At 35.6% G+C, this 25584-nt stretch overlaps 1 long non-coding RNA gene across 1 annotated transcript in view; it reads left to right on the forward strand.

Moving 5' to 3' along the window:
* The first annotated feature begins 358 nt into the window (after positions 1-358).
* Positions 359-25584, forward strand: part of LOC138145093 (uncharacterized) — a 138378-nt gene continuing 113152 nt past the window's right edge. The window contains exon 1 of the long non-coding RNA XR_011164104.1: positions 359-572. This is a non-coding gene — a long non-coding RNA (uncharacterized lncRNA). The remainder of the gene's footprint in view (positions 573-25584) is intronic.

The raw sequence follows: 25584 nt of genomic DNA on the forward strand, positions 1-25584 counted from the left end.
TTTAGATCACTTTCCCACCTACCCACCCACTCACCCCTGTATCCTCCCACCTCTCAAATCAGTTTGCCCGTCATTATTACACATATGTTCCCGGTTACCATAATAGACCACATATGTAACTTTAACTACATCATTTCAGAACTCCATTTACAGATTCTACATTTTATTTGATTCATAGTTTTGCATTTTTTCCAAAGGAGACTGGCTGTTAATCCCTGTCCTCTGCAGGAAATTCATACGCTGGTTGGCAAAATGTGAGAAGAAAAAATACTTTGTATTCCAGTTGCCATGTTAGCTGCTGTACACATGCATATACATTTCATCTCCAAAGTCATTCTTCATTAGTTCATTGTGGAATTTATATGGCAGCATTTTTGCATCATCTTAGGAAAGTTAAGGATGGGGATCTGCAGAATTATTCCTTTGTGCTAGAGTTGAGAACTTTGGTGGATGAGAACATATAAACACACCCAGAGAATGAACTCTAAGCTTCTATAGCCCTGAGCGGAAAGACAGTGAATTAAAATGGCCACAAAGGAGCTAAAATCAGCATGGAAGAAGCATAATAAAAGGTTGGATTTGTTTTTCCTATATTATTTATGAAATCTGGTTATGTCTTAGACTAAGAGAGAAGAAAACTGTGGATCATGTCAGTGTGGGGAACAGAGAGTAGAAGGAAAGGTCCAACTATAAAGGAAAAAAAATGCATTTATTAAGCTGATATTTTCTACTGAAGTTAAATGCAGGGGGGTTTATTAGAGAAAAATAGAGAGTAAATGACCACAATCAGAACTTCCTGTGGCTTAGTCAAAACTGCAGTTACATTTGTAATGGGGAAGAGAAAAATAAAGGCAATTTGGGGTTTATGAAGTTTTTTTGTTGTTTTTGTTTTTTATTTTGTTGGGGGTTTTTCTTTCTTTCAAGACTATCCACTTGAAACAGAAGAACTTTCAGGCTCTGTCTGGCTGTGTCCATTAAAACACAAGTAACCTCTACTTTGTATTTGACTTTTAAAAAAATCATTTTTCTGTTTAAAATCAAAATGAGCTTCACAACTTTCCAAGTTCTGTGTGTTTGGTGTTCTGACTATCCAAGGAAATTCATGTAAAATTTGGGGGAAATGTGGAATATAATTATGAAAAATGGATGGAAATTTTTTTTTTACAGGTAGATATCTTTTAGAAAGGGGTTGAACAATCCATTGGGATCAATGCTTTTTCATATGCAAATAATGTTTTCCAGATAAAGAAAAAAAATTGTGGGGAGAGACAGGGGGAACTTAATTAGCAAGGAAATGTCTCTGTAGTGTTCAAATATAATGAATGAAATGATTGTCTATTAACTCTTCTTCTACCTTTATCTTAATTTCTCATTTAATTTCACCTTTGGACATTACTGGACAATATTACATTTTGTATAGGCAAGCAAGAATTTGTACAGTTCTAATCTCAAGCCAACCCTTTATCATTTATAATTCAAGACAATGTAATTTATTATGTTCCCACTTTCTCATGAAATAGTATCATTGGTACATGAAACTCAGGAGAACAGGAACTGAAAGATGTTCACTTCCTAGTGAAACACCAACCTTGTAGGAAAATATTAAATTGAAGGACTCTCAGAACTTGTCAAGGTAAAACAAATAAATTTCATTTAAAATTCAAATTACAAAAACGTTAGATGAAACATAAAAAAAGAGGTCTTAAGTGTCAAATAAAACTAGAGTTTACTCTCTGCCTTTTTGTTTCTCTTTAAAAAGGTAGGCAGCAAGCAATATAGCTAGGCAGCTAGAAGGTGAAGGTAGGTTAGAGGGCTTGAATTGAAGTTGGGTATATTTTAGTTTAAATCCTGCCTCAAAAAAAAAAAAAGAAAAATAACAAAAAGAAAAAAAGAAAAAATCCTGCCTCAGACATTTTTTTTATTTCTGTTGACCTTAGGTAAGTCACTTAATGTCTCCCAGTCTCACATTCATTCCTTTTTTGTGAAATGGAAAATAACAGCACCTAACTCACAGAATTTAGGAGGCTCCAATGAGATAGCATGTATCAGCACTTTGCAAACCTTGAAGTGCTATATAAATGCTAGTTATTATTGTTACTGTGATTACTGTGTTAAAATGCCAAATACATCTTTTATTTCTATCACACTAAAGAAAATTTATAAAGTAATTTGTCATGGGACCATGAGCTTTAGAAAATAGAGCTTTAAGAATATATACATGGAATGTATTTAATTAGTGGGAAATAGCACAGTTAATGAAAATTTATTTTGTTTGTTTTTTTATCATCAAACTATTTTCATTTTCAGATATATGCTTGACTTTAGTATAAACAAGAAAACTGATGTGAATATATTCAAGAAAGTCAGAGTCTTTATGGGTCAGCTCTCCTCTCTGAATGTATATGTTACTCCCATTAATAGGAAAGGATCAATTTCAGATTCATGGAGAGCAGATAGACAGTCCTCTAACTAAAAGGTAGTGTTCATTTGGTCTGGCTGTGCTTCCTAAAGACTGACAGAATTCCATAAAGTGCTGTCCATACCTTCAATTTATCGCTGGAATCTATCACTCTGCATTTCATATCAAATTGATCTCGACACATCCAATTTGAATAAAACAGTTGTAGAACTTGCATACTCATTTGTACTGCTATATTAATTGTTACACTTTTGATGCACTGAATACATGTACGTAATTGGTAAAGTGCATGGGAATTAAGTCAAATTAGCCAACTATGCATTATTTGAGAAAAAAAATTATTTTTGCCTAACTCCTAAATTGATTGAGATGAAGAGTTTATCATGGGGTGGGGATGGGGGGAGGAGAGAGATTTAATTTGCATCTAGTTCATGTAGAATCATTTTAAAGTGATACCAGACACTAACTTAGTAAAACTATATTAGATACATGCTTAAAAAATAAAACTTGGAAAGCATAATAACATGTGAGCATTGAAAAACTTATCAGTATAAAAGTATTTAAGTATTGCATAATGATTTCACTATTGAGTGAACAAGTCTTAAATAATCTCCTTGCTATACAATGTACTTTGTATATCATGACCAGACCCAGAGCTTATTCTGGAAGATTACCAGTCTGGGTCAGTGACCTATAGCTGCTAGAAAGCCAATGAGAAAGGGTAAGGAAGGTCATTATTACAGACAGTCCATTGTATTTTAATAGAATCTCCATAAAAAGAAAATATCTATATAAGGATGTGATTGACTATAGGCACTTCTTCCGGAGGTCAAAGTCATGTTCTTCCAAGTTCTGAAAACTGAACTTTGGAATCTGTGATCAACGTTTTTGCAATAAAAAAAAAGAACTCCCTTAGCCAACACTTTTTCCCAATACAATCAAACCACAGCACAGATGTATGTCTTATGATTTAAATAACTATGGTAATATAAGCATAAAAGTGATTTTGAAAAAAAAGTTCACAAATCCTTTAGAAAATGCTACTATATTTATATAAGAATAGTCATAAACACAACAGTAACAACTTCTGAGGCAATGTTTTCAACATTTTTCATAATAAGAATATTACAGTCATATAAGATACCAGATATATCTACATTCACCTACATAGAGTATTATCTGATATGTCTGGAATCCAGAACATTGTAAACCTCAGCTCAACTTTCTGAGATATGACTTGGGAACCTGAAAGTGAAAAGGCCTTTTTGACTCTTGTAATCAGCCTAGGCACCAGAGTTAGTGAGCTTTAGTTCATAGGAAAGGTGCTTTAAACACAGTTTCTAACAAGTTCGGCGATTTGGTCCCCAATCTACTTTACTCCTTGCCAGAAGTTTTTGATCAATTAGCAGTACAGACAAGGGGGCACTTCATAATAAAAATAACAATGTTTTATCTTTCTATAATACTTTGTAATTTAAAAATGAACTAGGCAAACTGTAGTTTAAAGAGCAATGGCCTGGGAGCCAGAAGACCTGTGAGTCCCAGGTTTGACTTAAACAAGCTACTTATCTCTAAGGTTTAGTTTCCTTATCTATAAAATGGAGACAGTAATACTTGTTTTATCTGCCTCACTGAGCTGTTGTGAGGAAAGGGTTTTTGTATGAGAATTATCAGTAACTTCCTTAGGGAATGTTACTTCGGTGAGTAAAAGATACAACCCTTCTGTGTTTGCTTGGTTGGTTGGTTTTTAAATTTGTAATTCTAATTCATATCTTTCCATAAGATATTCATAAGTAATTACATGTCTGACTATGTTGTTCTGGCATCCATAAAGCTTCAGTGGCTCCCCATTGCCTCTAGGATAAAATATAAAGTAATTTATTTGCTATTTAAAGCCCTTCACAATTAGTCTCTAACTTATCTTTCTAGACTGATTTTGTGTCCTCTATGTTCCAATTGAACTGGTATACCTGATGTTTCCCATGCTTAGAATTCTATCTCTGATCTCAATACAAATGTTGGGAATGGTCCTCCTGCTGACCTCCATATCTTGGAATCCCTAGCTCCCTTTAAGGAGATACTCAAATGCCCTCTACTTTGTTAGACCTTTCCTAACCCTACTCCCCTAGTTGTGCATGCTTCCCTCAAAAAAACTGTTTTATATTTACTATCTGTGTACATTTTGTTCTCACTACAACTGCATCTCCCTCCACCTCTTTTGAATATAAGATCTTTGGGGGAAGGTTTTGTAAAACTGTACCCCCTCTCCCAGTGCCTAGAGTAGTGCCTAACACTTCATAGACACCTAATAAATGTTTAACTGAATTTATTTGAATACAAGCTCTATCCAACTTGCTAGAGGCTTCCATGTGAGTCTAGGAGCCCTGAGAGTGGAAGAACCACAGGTTTACAGATCCTACTTCCTTCCATTCAACATCCCCAGACACAAACCCTGTGAAAATGTGGCTAAGGTAACTAGCCGTTCCTTCACAAGTTGTAGCCCCCTGCCTCCTCAGCAGCCATAGTCAACAAAGACATGGAAAAGAAAATTTTCACCAGCTAAGTCCTTGATAAGTGAAAGAGTGTAGTATCAGAATCTGATATGATTTTATCAGTAGAAAATGACATTAAAGAAGATACATTGGCACCATCTGCTTTGCACCTGCACCCTGAGGACCACAGGATCTTTCTATATGAATTATAGCTGAAACCTTTTATGTGTGTTGTATCCTCCATTGGAATGTGTTTCTTGAGAGCAAGGACTATCTTACTTATCCACTCGTATTGCCTGTGCTTAGCATAGAGTTTTGCACATACTAAGAGCTTTATAAGTGAGTTTTTTTCATTCAGAATTCTCTCTCCCAAAGCTCTATTTTGATGCCTCTAGCCACACCATGAAAGTGACCTGAGGTTTTCAAAGGCTATACTGGCTGAGTGTAAGCTCTGGCAGGTTCTACCAAATTGGAAAGGTTTTGAAAAAATGTTGGAAAAAGACTGGGTCTGATTCCTTTGGGATAGCCTAGCCAAGTTTGGAAAGGATTATCACCATAATGTTGGCCAATGATGATGTCTTTTTGAGCTATGGTAACCCAAGAACCAAAGGGGGTGGAGTGGAATCGGCTGTCAGTCCTGCGCAGCCCTCTTGTATAGATACTTCTTGTATGGCCTCACTTTTAGAGTGATGATAGTGAGTGGTAGAAACTGGGGCAGAGAGTGTGAAGAGCAAAGTCCTTAATCTATAGATGAATATTAATTTAAGTGATTCTACACTTAATGAGCCCTGCACCCACATTAATATTTTCATTATAAATTAAATGAAAAGACAAACTCAAGAAGTTTCAGCTAAATCTGGGGTTCAAAATCTTTTTTATGTCAAGAATCCCTTTTTCAGCCAAGTAAAGTCTAATGGACTCCTTCTTAGCATAATGTTTTTCAATACATAAAATAAAATACATAGGATTAGAAAGAAAATCAATTGTATTGAAATATAGACATGATTTTTTAAGGCCACAAATCCTAGGGTTGAGAACAGTTGAACGAAGTGGAAGGATTGCTCATGTGTTCTCTATGACAATCGGAATAAAGCAATCAACAAAACTGGTTTCATCTTGTGTCCAAAGGCAAAACACTCACTTCTCAAATGGATGAGTGATCTTATCAAATTCCCTTTCGCTGATGCAGATCACAGCCCATTTATGCCCATCCATCATATTGGCCCTTATCTAGGGGGATTTTACTCCATATTCTGGGGGAGAAGGATCTCTCTTACTTTCTCTTGACATCTTAAGTGTATCAATGGAATACATAAGCTGTCCATCAGTAACTTCTTTTCTATTCATAAGAAACCTCTTCATCCTACAATATCACTCCATTCCTGGAATTCATACCTCAGAAATACCCCCTATCTGTGTGACCTCTCCCTGTGATTGAATGGTTTCTCTAAATCTCCATTTAAGAAGGGTACCAAAACCAGCCATGTTTTTATTTTTTACCAGACTACATTATGGATTTCTCTTACATTTCCAAACCCTGGAGACATGGTAGAAGATACTCTCATCCTTCCCTTCTGCCTTCAGTGTCTTTTTCTATGTTGTCTTCTCCCGTTAGAATATAAGCTTCTTAGGGCAGGGACTTATTGTTTTTGCATGTATTTGTGCTTAACTCAGTGTCTGGAAAGCACTTAAAAATGCTTATTGATTGAAAGATTGATTGGAATCAAGCATCCCTCATTTTTAATAGGTGACCACCCATCTTTATGTCACATATACATTCATTTGATAAAATACTTTAGTAGAAAGGATAAAATCCCTGCCTGCTTATGATATGTTGCACCCTATTCATACTCACAATATGACAATATTACTTTTCTTTGCCCTTTGGGTGATAATTCGTTTTCAGTTCTTCAAGACTGCAGTATCCTGCAATAGCCATACAACAAGATTTGGGCAATACGGTTATTTAGTTATTTGGGTGAATAAGGTCTAACCAAAAATCCAAAAGCAAATTAGTTTATGGTATACTTGGTCATCTTCCCTTGTGCGGTTCATAATAAGCATAAATAATCAGACTACTGTGAAGAAAATTTCAGTGCATATAACACCATCTGTTGCAGAGGATGAAGGGGTAGAGAGAGATTCTAAGAAGAATTTGATAAGATCTTCAAAAATAAGTCAACATGTACCTTAAAACTCAGTAACTTAAATGTGAATGTTGGCTTGAAAGAAGATAGCAAAAACATGTTGATAAATACAATCCAATGTCAAGAAATAAAAAAGTCTTGAAAAACTGTACATTGTGAATGTTTTCTTCAAGGAGAGAGTAGAAATGCACTGGATGTGGAAAGCAAAAAGTAATACAAAAAGTACATAAAATCGATTTATGAAAACAGACAAGAAATGACTGGTTTCTATCCTGGGAGCCGTTTAAGAAATCATCCCGGGGGGCAGCTAGGTGGTGCAGTGACTAGAGCACCAGCCCTGGAGTCAGGAGGACGTGAGTTCAGATTTGACCTCAGACACTTAACACAAAAAAATAGCCATTTGATCTTGGGAAGGTCACTTAACCGCAATTGCACTACCTTCCCCCCTCCAAAAAAAAAAAAAAAAAAGAAGAATTCATCCCCCCGTGGAATAACAAAACCACCAAATACTTAGAGCAAAAATCAAGAAGGATAAAGGTGAGGGCACTGTGTTTAAAGCAGTTCCAATGTACTTAAGGATGCTATGAACTCAAAAACTGTGAAATTGACAATAATAAGGGACATTGACTCTGAATAGTTTACCTAATGCAAATAGTTATCACAAAAGGAAGAACCCCAAAGTTGCCTCAACCAACAAATATTTGCTCTCCTTGCCAAATAGAGAAAGATGGCATTCAAAGGCATAATTACTTTTAATTAAAAGCTTATTTGAAAACTAAGATGAATAAAGGAAAATGGAAGATTACAAATAATATTATTTCATAGAGTAGCAAAAGTCAAGAGAGGGAAAATAAATGTAATACATTACATGAATTATGTAATAAATTACATAAGTTTGGAAGAACAAATGGATGACAAATAGAACAGATCTTCTAGCATTTCCAAAAGAGTTAAGACTTACCAGTGACAGTAGTGGGATAACATTTCTCTATCATTTCAGTTACCAATGCACTATAAAAGGAAGCTGCAATGACATGGACAATGACTTGACCTAATCAAATTCAGGGACTGCTTTTCAAGATATGTTAAATAAAATTGGGAAGATTCCCACAAAATAAAAGCTATCACAGATGTTACTTTACCAAAACAAAAGAATTAACAACAATTGAGAATATATATCAGCAGCAATCACCCCACATATCTACTCTCTGATCTCCATAAAATCTTTATCAGATTGATCTATGTAAGCTTCAAGAGTATTTGTGAATGAAAACATGAGAAGGAAACAAGAATGTTTTCATAGATGATCTATAGCAGAGAATCTTCATATAATCAAACATACACAACTGAGAATTGCAGAGAATGAAAGTGTCTATTGTGTCTATGGTTTGCCAATATCAAAGCTTTTGGTATGACATAATGAACTTCAATCTTAAAAGTTCTCCACAAACAAGGTGTTTCCCATGCATGTGACGAAATCCTACAAGATTCTATGACAGAAACATCCAGATCATGTGACCAGAAGGATGGAAGATTAGTAACTTCCTCCAGACCCTTTTAATTCTCTGATCCTACATTAAAAGGAATTATGTACCACATGAAGAGCAACTACAGCTAAATACAAAGGACAAAGAAAAATGAACCTCAAGAAGGTAAGCTCCTTATGAATTAACAACAGAGAACTCTAATCTTTAAAGCATTTAGAACATTTCCCCACACAAGGTGACTCACAGGCATGTGCCTTGGGACCATTGAGGGACACCCTTCTCTACCTGTTCAACATAGACTCTTCAGGCACATTCTACCCCAAACCATTCCTTGCCCTACAGCTAGTAGCAGGCCCTAAACTGGCCAGTCACTCAAGAGAATGAGTAGTGTGCTAAAACCTTTCCTGTTTACTGGGGCCCAGCTTTAAGGTAGGGGACCCCAAATATTCAGAGAATCTGCCTAAAATACCTTGCCTACTCTCTTAGCACTCTGCAAAAAAGCAGCATACATGGATTTATCCCAGTCACAAGAAAGACTGGAGGATAGCCAAGGGAGGAATTGGAGTGGGGTAGCTAGAATGTGTGACTGTACCAAGCCTGAAAAGGGGGAAACTGAATATGATGTGATTCAAGTATGTATGTGGATATAAATATACACATACATATGTAATACTTATATTCATTTATCATTTCACCTCCAGTATGAATTTCTTCTGCATGAATTTGGTTGTCAAGTCATTATCCTTCACTTCATTGTCGTAAATGTCATTGCCACTCTTATAATATACAAATTAAACATGTATAAATAACATACATATTATATAATATTTCAAAGGTATTTGGAACAAATACTAATGCCTATGAAACATATATCTCCAAACTTATATTCTGTATTCAAAGGTGTACCTAACAGCAAAGGGAAAAGAATGAGAAAATAATAAATAAATAAAGACTGAAACACCTAAGATTAAAAAAACAAAAGCAAACTTCATTAAAAGACCAGAGTACAAGATAATTCAGCATAGTGGCTCTTAAAAGGAGAATGCTGACCAGTAAATTTTCAAAGAAATTACAAAGTTTTCAACAAATGTTACAAAAAAAGAGAAAAAAATTAACCCTTGCTGGATGATATATAGAATCATGTGAACTCCCAAGGAAACATGGAATATTCAGAAATTCCAAAATTTTTCAAAAGAGAAATGAAATTAATTTTTAAAAAGACATTAGGAATGCATATAGTTAGGATTTAAAATTTTGAATGCAGAATTTAAGAATTCAATTAGCACACAAGAAAAAAATAAAACCACAAGGAAAAAAGCTTCTCTAAAAAAAGTGAAAGAGGGACAAACAGAAATGGAGCACAAGAACAAATGTACAAAAATATATGGCAGAAGACAAATAAAAGTAATAACATTCAAAGAAATCAACTATATATAAATAAACCAAAGTTATCCACTTTGAAAACAGAATACTCAGAAACAACTTGAAAATTAAATATTCCCCAAAGAAATATGGTAATTTTAATGATAAACAATGGCCAGAAGAAAAACCATCAATTGTAAAGTAAATAATAATTGAATAACACATGATTATTCCACAGTCACAAGAAATCCCAGGCAAGACTCAAATAGCATCTTCCAAGAAGTATAAGACTTCAATCTGTAATACCAAATAACATATCATTTCAATGACCATATATATATATATATATACACATATATATAAATGAAAAATATGGATATAAAACAAAAATGATATATTTGTGAAATTTCTACAAGGAAAATAAAGAGGGAAACATTAGCTATATTTTGTAAACACTCTAAACAATATAAACGCAAAGAAAGGTAAATAAGCACAATTACCAAAGAAAGAATAAGCAATGACATAAATTATCCCATGTTTAGACACCATTTTAAACAAGAAGAGAAAGACTGACCTAAGATAATTTTTAAAAGTACCGTCTAATTTTTAAAAGTACCATCAAGAGATTAAAAGTACAAAGGGGGATAAAGATGTAAGCATAATATAAATAAACAATGGAAGTGATGGAAGTAAAGGATAAAAAAATGAAGCAATGTGGTTGGTTACCCTAGAGGTGAACTGACGTATTTTGAGAAATGAGAATGTAGAGTGGGAGGATACATAAAGCAACTGAGAAGGGAAACGAAGAGATGCATCTCTATTAAGTCCATGGGTGAAAAGTAAGGAGACTAATTCCTATAGACTTTTAGAAAGAAGAGGAGAATGAGAATGTAAGAGGTAGGAGAGGGAGGAGATTAAGTTTGGGGTAATTAAATGGGTGAGTTCAATCGAATGAGAAAATGTTATCCCCCAAATGAAGGAAGAAGTGTGTGTGTGTCTGTGGTGGGATATGACAACGTCATGATATGTTTAATCTGTAGGTTGTAGGCCACCTTCTCGGAAAGAATGTGGAGCCTTCATACATCATCCCAGGAGAAGTGATGTGTTAGCTCTTAGGATCAGTTACTAACCAGAAGAGCAGTGCAGTGGGATGGCAATGGGGATGGGGAGCACATGGACCTAGATATGAATTGGTGCAGCCATTGGAAAAAAAGAGTAGTCATAGAGATAGCAAAGAGCATGACTAGGAGTATTTCTACCACGTGGCATTCTTTCTCTCTAACACCAAGCTGGTGCAAGCCCTTATTACCTGATGCCTGGACTATTGCAATAACCTGCTGTTAGTTGTTCGTTTCAGTCAAGGAAATTTGATAAAAAGATTTTTTCCCCATTTATTCACTCCTCTTCTACTTTGAGATGCATTAATTTTGTTTTTGAAAAGTTTTTCATTTCCATGTAATCAAAATAATCTTTTTTTAAATTAATTTATTCTATTTGGGTAACAATTCTTCTCCTGCACTAAGTTGTGAAACATATAAGATCTGCTTCTCCTTGAATTGTTTTATTGTATGATCACTAATTTCTTCCTCCTATTTTGAATTTATCTTGGAATATATTGGGATAACTCTAATTTCTATCAGCTTGCTTTCCAGTTATCCCAAGAGTTCCTATTAAAAAACAAACTTCTTTTCTAAGTGATTTATGTTTTAAAGTTAATCAAATACTAGTTCATGGAGTTCCATCATCTCTGATTATAACTTGTCTAGTCTGTTCCATTAATCTGTTTTGTTTTGTTTTGTTTTACCATTTTCAAACTAATATAAAAGGTTTTGATGCCTATTACTTTATCATATAGTTTGAGGACTGAAAATGATATCTCTCCTACATTTCTACTATTTTTCATTATTTCCTATACTATTCTAGATATTTTAAAAAAGGATTTGTGTTCTTATTTTGTCTATACAAAATGTCCCTTTTGTAATTTAACTGGTATGCCATTAAAATTATGTCTCAACTTTAGAAGTCTTTATTCTAATGCTATGGCCCAGCCATGAATACTGCATGTCTATCTAGTTATTTAAGTTCTTTATTTCTTTCAGGAGAATTTTGTAATTAAATCTATACAGTTATTGGGTGTCCTTTAGTAAGTCGACTCCCAAGTATTTGGGGAATTCTGTCATTATTTTGAATGAGATATCCCTTTCTTTGGTTGCCTCTTTGGTTTTGGTGCTGTTATAAAGAAATTATATTTATTTTGTGGAAAAGAAAAGATTCTGTGAGAATTAACAAAAGGAAATCATACATATATTACATTTAGTTTAAGGCAGTGTCATGGAGTACATCCTCCATGGAGTCCAAATAGAGAGAGAAATTCCCTGTGGATGGTAAGGTTCTCCTCCATATATTCCAATTTGTAAATGATGTATTGATTAAACCAGACCCTAGAACACTATATGGCTTGCTTACTGAGATTCAAGATCTTTAAAAGATTGGCCTAGTTGTATGTACTGGAAAAAGAAATAAAATGAAAAAATCTGTGTTGCCCAGAGTATGACATGTAGTTGGATGGTCAGTATATTAAGTTACTCCATAAATATATTTATCTTGGACAGGAGCTTCAGATAGACAATGAGCAGAGCCCAGAATTGAAGAGAAAGAGATCAGACTGGATTCTATTTGGAAAATTGTACAGCACTTTCAATGACCTTAAATCATACACTACAAAAAAAAAACTCTCATCTTTTAAAAAAATTATTTTTTCTAATCCTAAATCAGCTAAATTCCCCCAATAACATTCTCATATACAAAGACAGAAAGATTATATGTAAAACCAAGAATCTCTATTTAATATAGTTTACTTTTTAAAAGTACATAACAGATTCAATATGATATTTTCCAGGCTGCCTTCCTTGCTTGTATTTCCCTCTGAATTTTTTTCTATTCCCTTCTGTAATTTTTTTTTAAATGTGTCAATGACCCTCTAATGTTTCTTTTTATTTGGGGAGTCAACATTACTACTGTCCTTCCTCTATACCCAATGCCCCTTCTAAAAGAAAAATGAAAAAAAAACACAATCCATGTAACAAAATAGGGTCAAATTAACAAATCCACACCTGTTCAATAACCAAAAATATGTGTCTCCTTCTGTGTCTTGGATCCACCAAACCCTATGTCAGGAGATAGGTGTCATGTTTCATCCCAGACCCTCTGAACTCATGGTTAGTCATTGTGTTGACCAGGGTTCTAAATCCTATAAGCTATTTTTTCTTTACAATATTGTTTTTACTGAATGAATTATTCTAGTTCTGATCATTTCATCCTGTATGAGTCCATATAAATCTTCCCAGGTTTCTCTGAATCTATACCTTTGGTTATTTCTTACAGTGTAATAATATCCCATTACATTCATATATCATAATATGTTCAGCCATTGCCTAATTGATAGCTATACCCTTTGTTTCCAAGCCCTTGATATAAGCCCCCCCAAAAAAAAGGGGTTACTATAAATACTTTTTGCATAACACTTTTTGTGTGCTTTTTTTTTCTTTCTTTGACCTCTTTGAGGTATAGGTCTAAGAATGGTGGGATTGAGTTAAAGTCTATATTTAGTAACATTTTATGTATCATGACAAATTGCTTCTCAGAATGGGTAGGTCCATTCATACATCTACCAAGAGTACACCAATTGCCTTTCTTCCTGAAATATCTACAATAATTGTCATATTTATTTTTCTCATCATTGTCAATTGGAAGAATAATGAAGAACCTCAATTGTTTGAATTCGCATTTTCAATTAATGATTTCAATCAGTTTTTCATATGGCTGTTGATGGTTCTTTAAATGTTTGGTAGAATTCACTTGTGAATCCATCTGGTTGTTTCAAAGGAGATTTGGGAGAGTTCAGGTGAATTCCGGCACCTGCCCTGCTATATTGCCTACACTCCTCTCCAATTTGTTTATGACATGAGTTTTTATATCAATTTGGTACTTATTATATTATATGGTGTGAGATCTTGGTCTAAACCCAATTTCTGCCAAGTTGCTTTTGGATTTTTCCATTAAATTGTCAGAATTTTTTTTATCAACAGTGAGTTCTTTTTCTTTTTGCCTTTTGGAGGGCATTTGGGGTTAAGTAACTTGCCCAAGGTTACATGGCTAGTTATTTTGTGTGGGTGTTAAGTGTCTAAGGCTGGAACCAAACTCGGGTCCTCCTGACTCCGGAACCAGCACTTTACTCACTGAGCCACCTAGCCACCCCTAAACAGTGAGCTCTTATCAGCATTCCGCCCTGTTGAAGGCAGTACCATTTTTGCAGTCCCTTAGACTCACAACCTAAATATCATCATCCTTGCTCTGCCTTTTCATCTCTACCTATTGTCTTCTCTGGATTCCTTCAAGTCCCAACTAAAATCTTACCTTCCTCAGGAATCCTATCCTCACCCCTCTTAATTCTAGTCCCTTCCCTCTGCTAATTATTTGTTATATTTCCTCTAAATAGCGTGTTTGTACATGTTTGCTCACGTGTTGTCTCCCATTAGATTGTAAGCTCCTGGAAGGCAAGGGCTGTGTTTTGCCTCTCTTTTATGTCCACAGAACTTATTCTCAATGCCTGGTATATAGTAGGTGTTTGATAAATATTGACTGAATGAATGAAAAAAGTTGTCAAAGAATTAGTCACGTTGATAATTATGTCTGGATTCCATCAATGAACAGCCAGAGACAGCCCTTCCTATTTAGTAAAAAACTAGGGCCTCACCCTACCTTTAACTCTACCTAGGACAAAATTTGACATTTTAACAAAATCCTAAACCTAGATCCTCTCACCTGGTTTCAGTTTCTTGATATTTTAGCAGAGTGGTCTTCTCTAAACTCCATCTATTTCATTCTTACCCCAAATATATTCACCTGTGATCTTCAATGGGCTTGTTGAATGCCATTTCAATAACATTAAAGTCTTTAAGTTTTACTAAACACTTTACATGTATTATTTCATTTATTCCTACCATAATCCTGTGAAGTAGGTGCTGTTATTATCATCACTACTTTGCAGGCTAAGAGAGGTTAAATAACTTGCCCAGGTTTATGCAGTTTGCAATTTTGAGAAGAAAGGTCATCAAGTCTTCAAGTCCATTTCTCTATCCACTACACCACGTAGCTGAGAGCCAACTGATACCCAATAGCCAGTCATGAGAGAAAGCGTAGCCAAAGCAATGTTTATTTCCCAGTAAGACTCGTACAATCATCTTGATTTCCCTATTATTTTTTGGCTAGCTGATCTTCAGAACTGGGTCAAAACCTATATGTGCTTCAGGTGATGTCTTAATACAGCATAGTCTCCATGTTCCTGTACACTGGAAGATTAGCTCTACTACTTGCAACTTGAACTATCATAAAATAAACACAGATATAGCATAGAGAGTCTCATTAAAATATCTTGTTTATTTAAAAAGTAATATTAACATGCATGATTCATTATCTACTTGCTTGCTGATTAATGAACTCTAGGTTGTGACCTAACTCTTGTTCTGGGTTCTGCTGATCTTTAAAAGTCTCCATGAGAGAACTAAGAGACTTTATGGCATATTTTAATCTACTTTGGAATTAAATAATGTACTGATGTTCCTTGGTGACAAGGTTAATTAGCTGTGGAAGCAAAACCAGGTTAAGGGCACACAAAAACCTGATATACCAACTGGGATATAAAACATTTTTTTTTTGCCCAAAATGAGATGACTGGGAAAGAGAAATGGTCATTACAGAGGAGGCCATAATAAGAATAGTGGGTAAAGGGAAAGACCACCAAGAAGAAGTGGAAAATAAAATTCAGTTAGAGTTGGATAAATATCCAAGTTTTGTGGCTGGTTGCTATAACTTAACACTCCCAAATATTTAGTAAATTCACAGAACCTGGGACTTTTTCTTTCTTGCATATATGTAAATCTTGCTCTAAAGCAGTGGTAGGGATAGATATACCAGGCATATGTACCATATGCTATATTTTAGGATTGATTATAGCCATATTCAGGTGGCTATATTCATTTAACCTTCAGCATTATACCTCATAACACTACCTGAGGCATGCTATGATGCCAAGAAATAAACTCTCTCTAGTACCTTATAGCTTAATTATTATCTTAACATAATGAAGCTTCCCTTGAATTAGCAATTCTAGGTATGCATGTTTATTCTACAGAAAAGTCCTTGAGTGATTTGCAATAGAGGATATTTTTCTTGTTAGCTTACTTTAAGAATCAAATGATAAATCCAATGTAATTTTAGTTTTGCCAACACTAGCTTCGATTTTGTTCTCCTTTGTTTCATTCAAGTGCTGTGCTTTATTTTCTGAATTTCAAACAAGAAAAAGCAAAAGACTTTTTCTCCTCTCTTCACATGCTACTGGTCACCTCTAAGAAAACTGGGCAAAATGCACATGCCCAAAACCACTATCTGCCAGTACCCTGTTAATTTCTTTTTTTTCCCCTCCCACTTTAAAGACATATAAGTAGGTTAATTGAAAGTTGGACTGAAAGTCCTTCAAGATCAGCAGTAAATCTGGGGGAAAAAACACAAAACATGTAGCAATAATATAAATTCTCCTTAGAACAAATGCCTTAGGGTTCCAAAGGTGACAAGGATATTAGATTTGGAGACAGGAGAGACCTGGAGTTGAATTCTGCTTCCTTATGACACATTAGTTGTGTGACCACTAGCAAGTCACTATCACTTCTACTTCAGTCTTCTTATCCATAAAATAGGGATAAAATAGCATGTTTGATAAGATTGTTGTGAATATCAACTGTGTTCATTCTTGTAAAGCACTTTGCAAACTATATACTACTACATGAATGTTGGGTATTTTTATTCATAAAGATAATTTATGATCTGATTTTCAGCTGCTCATCCTGCCTATACCTACAATGGGTTGGCAATATAGTCAGAAGCAGGGAGTAAGCTGAATTCAGTTCCAAGTTAGTTTACTAATTTTCTGCTCTGAATTTTTCACAAGTGTAAATCCTGTTTTCTCATTATTTTGGTCACACCCCTAAACACTGTGCAATCCTCTTTAAAATGTAACACATGGAGGTACAAAAATTAAGAAGTAAACATTGCTGTGATTTGGGCCACACACAAACAGTGTCACAGAGCAATATAGCCTGGAAGGTCCTGAGGGAGCTTTAGCAGCTTCTCCTTGCATTCATTGAAGGTGTAAATCTATCTTTCTAGTAAAAATTCAAGGGCACAAGGAAATAATGAGCATATTCTTTCAATAAGAATGAGAATTATATAGAAAATAATCCATTACATATACAAACACACAAAAACACTGCCATGGTCACCTATGTGCCATAACAAAAACCATAAAAAGAGTTCTTGTGCCATGTTACCAGGTGAGGGAATTTAACTTATATTCACAGTCTAACCGAAGTTCCTGAAATATTTCATGAAGCCACACCTATTCGAAAGAGCTTGCCAGGATTTTCTCTCCATAGATTTCTCCTGTAGATATAAAATATTGTAGATGGGAAAATGTTCAGGATCATTTATTTTTATAAAATTTTCATCATTTTTCACACTTTTTTTTCTCCAAGGGTTTTACTTTGATAAGTAAAGGGATAAGAAGACCATCATTTGTCCTGAGTCAATTCAGTATAACAAGCATGTATTACTTAAAGACAAGAATTTTCTTTTCTAAATATATCAGTTCTACAAGCAACTGCACCTCTTGTTCACTTAGAACCTTCTGGATTAGTTGAGTTCCTGGAGGCTAGAGACGCAGTGTAGAGGCATCATTGCAGAATGGAAGGAATAATGAATTTGGAGTCATGTACCTGAGATTGAAGCAATCTGGCTCTGTAACTAAATACAGACCTTGAGCAAATCCCTTAACTTCTCTGTACCTGTTCCTTCAACTGTAAACTCAATGCGTTGGACTAAATTATCTCAAATGTTCCTTCTGTATTTAATAACAATGATAATAACTTTCATGTAAACAACAATTTAAGGTTTTCAAAGAACGTCTCACCACAAAATATTATCCTTCACAGTTCTCACAATTCCATTATTTAATTATTGAAATTTAAAGAAAATGTTCATCAGAAAATGTTCTTTTAATTCTGATGGAGGATGCAAAAAGTGACCAGCATTATTGGGAGGCTGTTCCAGCCTCTTCTCTCCATCCCACCCCACACCCCAAAATCACACAAGCATATTGTGGATAACTGACCAGAGCTACATTAGCATTGCTATGTTGCTACATTAGCAATTGCTGCTAAGTAGGACCAGCGCTGTCTTTCCGACCATTTCACTATCTTTTGTGGTGCAAACAAACAAGCAGTGATCTGACTGGGATGTTAATGTACTCCATATCACCAGAGTGGTTATGCACTGGGGCTCTCCACCTGCTATCCCTCCCTCTTCTCATATGAGCAGCCTCTCTCTTTTTGCAAGCTACAGGAGCCACATGAACCACCTACTGTCTTTCAGGAATACATTTCCCTGATGACCTCCTTTCCTCCCATTCTTCTTGGAAGTCTGGTCAATTCAATTCAGGTCTGGTGTGGTGTGGTGAATTCAAACCTAGGCAAGCTATAGGATTATTGAATTTACAAATTGGAATGGACCTCAATGGAGATCTAGTCCAACTCTTACAAGGAAGGAATCCCTATGGTAAGGTCTTCAAATGGAGGTTGGATGATCACTTGTAAAGTACGTTATAAGGAGAGATTCCTTCCTGGCATGGGCTGGACTAGAGAGCCACTGAATTCTCTTCTAAATCTCAGATTCTGTGATTCAGTGAAGACTAATCCCTCCTCTACATGACAGTCCTTCAGATATCTGAATGGAACTATCATTCTCTTCCCCCAATGAGTGTTTTCCTCTCTACGTCAAACATGTTCAGTTTCTTTGACCAACCTTCACCTGACAGGATCCCAAACACCTTCCTCATTCTGAACATCCCTCCTCCACACACACTTCAGTTTCTGAATGGACTTTGTAAACCATCTGGGGGAAACACCACACTCCAGATGAAGTCTGATGAAAATGGTAGAGTGAGATTATCTTCTCCCTATTTCTCAAATCTATGCCTCACTTAAAGTAGCACAAGATCACATCTGTTTATTATACTACTAAATCACAATGAACTTGAAGTCCCCTAAAACTCCTGGTCTTTAAAAAAAACAAACAACTGCTTCTGGGGCAGCTAGGTGGCACAGTGAATAGAGCACCATCCCTGAAGTCAGAAGGACCTGAGTTCAAACCCATCCTCAGATACTTGACACTTAACTAAGTGTGTGACATTGGGCAAGTCACTTAACCCCAATTGCCTTCCCCCCTCCAAAAAAACACAACAACTGTTTCTTAATCAGCTGTCCCCCAGCTTATTCTTTTGATGTTGATTTTTTCAACTAAAATAACATAGCAACCTTTCTGAATTTCATTTTCTTAGATTCCACCTAAGATCCTTTAAGATCCCTGTTCTCTTAACAATTAATCAACAAATATTTATCAAGTACCTATTATGTGCCAGGCACTGGGAATATAAATAGAATGAATGAAACTATCCCTATTTATAAGTTTACATGCAAATGAGAGACAAGAAGAACATATATAAATATATAAAGGATATATATAAAAGGATTAAATACAAAGTAGCTTAAAAGAGACAGTTTGGAAGTTTGGTCACTGTTAGTTAAGGTGGGGGAACAGGAAAGACTTCGTGCAAAGGCTGGTACTTCACATATGTCTTAAAGGAAGAGGGGCATTCTGTGAGACAGAATCAAGATGGAAATACATTTCAGGCATGGGGCATATGCAAATACAGAGATGAGAGATAGATGGTACATAAGGAAGAGAAAGAAGAGTAGTTTGGGTACATGCCATTCACAAATTCAATAAACGAGTCATTTTTGCCTTATCCAAGTCATTGACAAAAATGCTAAGTGACATAGGAATGTGTAAGCATCTTTACTAGAGGACACCTACCATGTTGACATTGAACTGTTAAGAATTGTCTTTGATTCTATGCAATCCAACCAGTTCTGAACCTATCAATCATATTTAAGTCAATAAACATTCATTAAGCAATACTGTCAGCTGCTAAGACACTTGCTGTTAAGGAAGACAGGGCCCTACTCTTTAAAAGTTTGCATTTTAATGGGGACAAAGGGAAGTACATGTTAAAAGATAATTGCTACACAAAGACTATGCGATAAGTGCAGAAGAAAACTTCAGAATCCGATAGGGAAGACACCATTCTCAGCTTTAGGGAAGGCATTCCAATGTGTTTTTCAGGATAAGTTTTGTGGAGGAGTCACTTGAGTTTGACTTTAAACAAAGGGAAGAATTTTAAGAGTAGAGATGAAGGGAGAAGAAACTAGGGAAAGGCACAGATAGAAATTCATTCCAGGCATTAGGAGCAGCCTGAGCAAGGAAGAGGAAAAGTATGTGGGATTAAGAAACCTCAGATTATAGAGTTGGAACAATGGATTTCATCTTTTCAGACAAGGAGGAGGAGGACCAGAAGGAGGAGGAAGATGGAAGATGAAAGAAGAAGAAGAAGATCAAAGTAATCATTCAGACATAGTGTTAACATTTAGATGCAAGATGATATGCTGAGGAACAGCTAGGTAGTGCAGTGAATAAAGCACCAGCCCTGGAGTCAAGAGGACATGAGTTCAAATCCAGCCTCAGACACTTAACACTTACTAGCTGTGTGACCTTGAGCAAGTCATTTAAATTCAATTGCCCTACCTTCCCTCCTCCAAAAAGACTAAAAAAAAATGATATACTGAGGCCTTACTCTAACATTGTCCAATAAGTCTGTGCTATAATGAAACTCCCTTAGAGCTATTTGCAAGTGCTACTCTGTAAGCACTTTGCTAGACAAATCTCTAATGATACACAAGAAAGACTTTTCTTACACAAAATAGCAATGACAGTGCCCTAGTATCTGACTGTATTTACATAGAGAGCCATACCAGAAATGCAACTTTTGATCCGGATCCAATCACACTGTGGTAATTAGGAAACCATAACTTCACAGTGATTCAAAGTAGTCAGGCACAGAGCAAGAGAAGAAGACAGAACCTATTATCAAATATATATGTGACTTCATCAACCATCCTGTTCTACACATAATCATAATCTTCTGCCACTCCTTCCCTTCATCATAGAGTCATAGGATTTAGCAGCTAGGTGGCACAGCAGACAGAGAACCAGAAGAGGATCCAGGAAGACTCATCTTCCTGAGTTCTAATCTGGCCTCAGATACTTACTAGCTATGTGACCCTGGGCAAGTCACTTAACCCTGTTTGACTCACTTTTCTCTTCTGTAAAATGAAGGAAAATGGCAAAAGAAGAAGGAAATGGCAAACCACTCCAGTTTCTTTCCCAAGAAAACCCCAAATGGGATCACAGAGAGTCCAACACAACTGAAAACAACTACACAACAATAAAAGCATTTAAAGGGTCATTAAAAAGTCCTCTATCCCAACTTGCCTCATTTTTCCAGATGAAGAAACCAAGCCCCAGGAAGATGATATGATTTTCTCAAAGTCATACAAGTACAAAGGAGCAGATCTGGAATTCAAATCTAAGTCTTATCACTTCACATGCAATTTAATTTCCACTATTCTTCCTTCTTGCTGCCCCACCCCACTGCCATGACTCATCTTAATCAAATTTCATCTATGTGCATGGCAGCATGGAGAATGGATACAGAACCAGTTTCAAGGTCAGGAAGACCTCAGTTCAAGTACTACCTCTGCCATGTAATGACTGTGTTGCGAGTCATTAAACATTCTAGAAAACTTTTCAAAGCTAAAAGTTGCAGAAACGGTGCTGATCTGCATGGGCAGAGGAACTCTCCTCACACCAAGGACAGAAAGGGTCTAGATTCCATCCCTGTCCTTATCTTTCAGTTATACATAAATGTGAGGGAGAAAGCCTGTGCAATATAATTATCACTGGATCCTGTCCCCACAAAGAAGATGATTCTGCTTAAGTAAAAATGTGTTTTTATGTATGCACATGATAAAATCTGTGATTTTACAGCATAGAGTTGTTGAGAAGCACCACAAGATCATCACTGAACTATCTACACTTTTCAGGGACTGATTTGTTCATTGGTATGAAGAGAAAGACTAGTTTGATTGATTGATTTCTGTCTCAGATTATTTTGAAAAAATCAATGAAAAGACCAATAAAGGAATTGTCACAGCACGTTGTTGGAAAGTCTAGTTCTGGCTGTGGTTCCTGGGAATAGCCTTGGTCACTCACCTAGGCTTAACCTTTTGTGGAGAATAAGAGCATAAGACAGAATGGTTTAATGAATGGTGTGCTGGCCTTGGAATTGGGGAGAGCCGGGATCAGGTCCTGCCTTTGTCAGCTTATCTGTGCAGCTGGAGGTGTGTGCTCTGCTTTCACTCTGAGTGGCCCTGAGTCCACTTTAGGGAAGGGTGTTTGGTTGTTGTTTGCGCTTCATTCTAGAAAAGGTCCATGATATCAGGAAGGTAATGCCATGATGTTCAAGAGAATTGGGTATAAGTGAAGCGGGGCTGTGCAGCCATCAGCCTCACTTTTTCCTCCAGAGCCATCTGGGTCCAGTGGCAAGATATAGAACAGGATTAGTGGAGATGGCCCTCAAAGGGGGTGTTTGGTCTGCACCAGTGAAGGAAGTTTTCATACCAAGAGATTCTCTAAACTAATGAAAATAAAGCTAGACCCAAAACAAATAAACAAAGCAGAAGACAAAGTTTTGTATTAAGAAAAGACTATTTCAAAGGAAATTAAGGAAAAGGGTAGGAACAACTCAGACAAGCATGAGCTATATGAACCATCTTTGCCCTGGATCTTCCAACCCCTTTCAGGTAGAATCTTCCTAGGTGTTCTACTGTATTCACTACTCTTTGTACCTTTGTAACTTGGTCTGCACTTAATGTTTGGTCTCTAACTATGTTTCATGATAGGCCTAGTAAATAATCAAAACCAAGTGAGAAAAAGTTGCCCTGAAGCCAATGGCATGGTGGTGCTGGATATACTTTCTTTGGGTGGGGGCTCTAACACCAGGTATGACTTTTATGAATGCTAATAAATACATAAAATAGAGTTTCACAATCCCATAACAAAGCCTAATGGAGTCAGAGTTAACTACTGCATTCCTGTCATTTCCCACATAGCAACTTCAGAAGTACATTTTCCTTTGAAAACAGACAAGCCATTAGCTGCTGGAACAACTTTCTCTCTTCCCGATTTTACATCAAAGTTTCGATTTTTTTTCTGCAGCTTTTCAGTTATAACTTTGATGATCATTATCATGCAAAAGACTAGGAAAGTGGTGTTAACTAAATTTGTAAAGTATGCCTGATGATCATTTGAAGTTATTGTCATTTGAAGGAGGAGGACAAGGTGGCCTTGTTTGGAAGCAAACTGTCTCCAACTCCTACCTGGGATGATGCAGATATTTCATTTGCCCAGACTGTACTCTCAAACATATGGCATATGCTAAGAAATAAGTACAGTTTAACTTGTAATATTAAAAGTAAAACTCTCTTTTCATTTCACAAACACTATGAAGATTCAATTCAGATTCCAATATAAATACTTTTAAGAAAATAAGAAAAAATATTTTTTTTCAAGATAATATTGGGGGGCAGCTAGGTGGCACAGTGAGTAAAGTGCCAGCCCCAGAGTCAGGAGGACCAGAGTTCAGTTCCAGCCTCAGACACTTAACACCCCCCCCACACACACACACACAAAAACTAGCCGTGTAAACTTGGGCAAGTTACTTAACCCCAACTGCCCTCTAAATAAAAATAAGTTAATATGGGAGGGTTTTGTCTCATTACTATGTTGTGATTATGAAAGAAGAATGTGATTAACTTTGATTTTTAATAACGATATAGCAGTTATCTTTTGGTAGTATAAATTATTTCTTGGTATAGGGAAGGCAAGAGTGAGAAAATCCCTTTACCAATATGGATTGGTGTTTCCTCTGTAACATATACATAGTCTTAAACATTTGCCTAGAGCACTGAGAGGTTAAGTGATTTGCCCTAGGTGACAACCCATACAACCAGCATGGGTCAGAGACATTACTTAAGCCTAGGCCCTCTTGGCTTTGAAACCAGCTGCAAAATCAAATTATATTAGTCCACATCAGTGATATTTAACTCTTCAAAATTATATATGCTTTTTTCTACCATTGTTTTTTTTAATGGCTCAAAGTTAAGTGAGTTTTGGGTATTTCTATTGTACAGAAGTCAGAATTTTACTTATGTTTCTTTCAATCAGAAATTAAATTATTAAATTTCAGGCAAAGTACTTTTGTTCAATAAGGCATCCCTCTTTAACTCACTCTCTCCCTCAAGAGAAAACAAGTTTTTATGACCACCCTTTGTTTAACTGATACTGTAACATAATATATACAAGCCTATCAATCTATAGTGCCATGTTTTACTCTGCTCTAAATATCATTTCCATTCATACTGCGATACAATTGAAAGATTCTTTCAAAAGATGAGTCTAAATAAATAACAAGCTAGCTTTCAGGCAAACAAATGAATTTGCATTGTTTTATATTCATCATAAATATTTCACTTAATTACTGAGGTACCTTGTTCAGAAATACAAAACAACATTATAAATTAATTAGTATTGTCCCTGCTGATTTTACAAAAGTTCTGTAAAATGTGAAAGCTAAAAGTAAAACCAGGCTCCAGAGCATAACTAGAACACGCACCACAGTCAGATGTCAAATGCCACTGACATGGGCTGACGAGACTTGATTTTGTTACCACTTCTACTGCCAAGGCCTTGGCTTTAGTCAGGTGCTACCATATTTATTATTAAATCAAGGTTGATTAAACTCTTCTTTCAAGATTCAAAAATAAAAATAGGAAGAACCCCACCCCAACATTATCTTGAAAATTATCAAAGGAGGTAGGGTTTTTTCTTTCCTTTTTTGGTACAGTGTAAAATTGTTTAAAATACAAAGATGTTATATTTTCAAAGCTTATAAAGGTCAGCTATGTGAGACAAATCTATTACTTGAATCCCAAAGTTACAGAATCTAGTATTTTACCTCAAAATAATTCAAATTACCTTTAATATTATTGAGAAGCAGGGGTAAAGGCAGTTTTTCCTAATAATCATTAGGTCATGTGTAAGAGATTACTCTTACATTCTGACTTCTAATAATTTATAATGTTTCTCAACTATGAAATTATGGTTCCATAGGAAATCGAGTGAGTTAGTAATTTCTGAACATAAACATTAACAAGATGTTCAGATTTTATTACAGTACAAATTACATATTAATTTGTGGCCAATAAATTACAATAGAATTTCTCCAGAATAAATGGTATAAGTATCAGATAGATTCCCCAAATTCTTCATGCTTGTACCCATGTAAATAAAAAAAAAATTCTATGCATCACCCCACAGGGATTAAAGAGTCTTTCTATTTAAATGTCATTAATTACTTCTAATACTGTTGTGAAGTATTTGGAGATTATCATTATTAAATGCATTTCCTAATTCTTCACTGAGAGCTGTGTTGGAACCAATGGTTTCCCTCTCTTGAGTTGAACTAACAATAGCCTAAAGGAATTAGGGCTCAAAGGAAAAAGTCAAGAAACAACAAAAATATTTTGTTTAACTAAGTGAGAAGCACAGAA

The sequence above is a fragment of the Petaurus breviceps genome, unplaced genomic scaffold, assembly GCF_028583685.1.
Source record: "Petaurus breviceps papuanus isolate PSGF00001 unplaced genomic scaffold, PetGlider_PUasm1.0 90723, whole genome shotgun sequence".
Lineage (NCBI taxonomy): Eukaryota > Metazoa > Chordata > Mammalia > Diprotodontia > Petauridae > Petaurus > Petaurus breviceps.